Genomic DNA, 2,500 nt, shown 5'->3' on the forward strand with positions numbered 1-2,500 from the left:
ACACCAAGAGTCTTACAACATCTATAAAACCGAGAGTGAGACCTGGCTGTAATCAAACTGCACTGGAAATGTGTGATATTACAATTAAAAAGCCATCAGACATCATACATTCATTCATTCATTCATTGTTTTTCAGCTTAGTCACTTTATTTATCAGGGGTGGCCACAGCGGAATGATCCGCCAAAAATCCCAGCACATGTTTTACACAGCGGAAGCCCTTCCAGCTGCTGGAAAACACCCAAACACACTCATTCACACACACACTTATACACTACGGCCAATTTACCTAATCAATTCCCCTATAGCGCATGTGTTTGGACTATGGAGGAAACCGGAGCACCCGGAGGAAACTCCACATAGAAACGCCAACTGACCCAGCCGAGGCTCGAATCAGCGACCTTCTTGCTGTGAGGTCACAGTGCCACCCATCGTAGTGTCATCATAGATCAAACGTACACACTGGCAGTTCTTGTTTGCTGTATTCGTATATTCAGTTGAGCTTTATTGTCATTCTATATGTGTGGACAGACAAAATCTAGTGTCTTAAACTAGATAAACAAATATACAACATTATAGTACAAGATAAACAGTTCACCATCTGACTACTGTAAATGCAAGTATATAGAGAAAGCTTTACATAAATACTGTATTGATGAAATTTGCATTACAAAACTTGAATTTGTACATTAAATTTTTGTGCTGAAGAAAAACAGTAGTGTTACTTTATGAAGCGATCTGGTTATACTCATGAAATTAAAGATGTCTGGAGGAACCAAAATGGGTTTTTTACAGTGATGCTATTTCTGCTGCCCCAAAAGAGCCTTTTTAGTGAAAAGTTAATTAAAGAATCACTTTTTTAATAGTGTAAAGGACATTTTAATCATCTGTATAACCTTATTTACACTATAAAGAACATGTGCAATGAAAATAATCCATGTTAAAGATTCTTTATGTCTAAACGAGAGCATTAAAGTGGATCAGTCTTTTCATGTATTTAACAATATGTTGTAAGGGGTGGCACGGTGGCTCATTGGTTAGCACTGTGGCCTCACAGCCAGAAGGTTGCTGGTTTGAGTCCCGGCTGGGTCAGTTGGTGTTTCTGTGTGTGTGGAGTTTGCATGTTCTCCTCGTGTTGGCGTGGGTTTCCTCCTGGTGCTCCTGTTTCCCCGACAGTCCAAACACATGTGCTATAGGGGAACTGATCAACTAAACTGGCCGTAGTGTATGAGTGTTTGGGTGTATCCCAGTACTGGGTTGCAGCTGTTCGCACAGGTATGTGCAGGCTACCTGCTATAGCCATGTGCGGGCTTTAACAGAAATAAATAAATACATCTCTACATAATTTGGACATGTACAAGTGGTTGGTACAACTTCAAGACATTATAATGTTGGAGTTATCCACAGCGCGAGTGAACTTAGTACAACTGAGTACATTACAGATCTGGACTTTAGCTGCTGACAAAATCTCCTTGTTTATTGCACAAAGAAATGATCAGGATCCAGTTTGCCTTGCTTTGTTTAACTGATATTTGATACTGTATTCTGTTTTGTTTTTATGTTAACTTTTATTCATTATATACCCCAGTTTCAAGAGACCGCAGGGGAGGGGGGTGGGGCTATTTGCATTGATATGTTTCATCATGTAGTTTTTTCAGCCTGTATGTTTTGTTAACAATTAATAAAAAAATTAAATTAAAATATTAAAAATAAATAAATAAAATCTTTGTGATCAGTTACTCTACCTTGAATTATTCGAGTTCTGCATAGAGCTGCGTCCCAAATCTCATACCAATGCACTGTTCAGTGTAACTAATACAGTTAGTCATACTTTATATTTTTAATTGGTAAAATTTTATATTTAATTGGTAAAATTAAATATAAAAAATGTAAATTGGTAAAATTTTATATTTAAATTGGTATATTTTAAATATGTTTATCTGCTGTGTGAAACACGCTGGAATAATTGGCAGTTCATTCCGCTGTGGCGACCTCTGATGAATAAAGGGACTAAACTGAAGGAAATTGAATAAATATGTATTAGGAACATTTTGTTAGCGTTCTCGTTACGTTTTAAAAATGTTATATTGTGTCTTAATGTTGAATGTTTTCTAGACACTGTGAAAAAACTGGCTACATTTTAAAAAGCACGGAGTGAGAAATCTAACAATCCATAAATGGTTTGAGCAAATGTTATCTAAACGTTTCCTGAACGTTATCCAGAGGTAAGCGGAAGATGCCGGAATCCATTCATTCTTTTTTGGCTTAGTCCCTTATTCATCAGGGGTCACCACAGCAGAATGAACCACCAACTTTTCCAGCATATGTTTTAATCAGCAGATGCCCTTCTGTTGCAACCCAGCACTGGGAAACACCCATACACACTCATTCTCACACAAACACATACACTACGGCCAGTTTAGTTGATCAGGTCCCCTATAGCGCATGTGTTTGGACTGTGGGGGAAACCGGAGCACCCGGAGGAAACCCACGCCTACACGG

The 2,500-nt window shown here is 38.2% G+C and overlaps 1 protein-coding gene across 3 annotated transcripts in view; it reads right to left on the bottom strand.

Annotated features, from left to right (window-relative positions):
• The window catches only part of cyp4f3 (cytochrome P450, family 4, subfamily F, polypeptide 3), a 26,685-nt gene that overhangs the window by 23,546 nt on the left and 639 nt on the right, over positions 1 to 2,500 (bottom strand).

This window comes from Danio rerio, chromosome 12 (assembly GCF_052040795.2).
Source record: "Danio rerio strain M-AB ecotype USA chromosome 12, GRCz13ab, whole genome shotgun sequence".
NCBI classification, from domain to species: domain Eukaryota; kingdom Metazoa; phylum Chordata; class Actinopteri; order Cypriniformes; family Danionidae; genus Danio; species Danio rerio.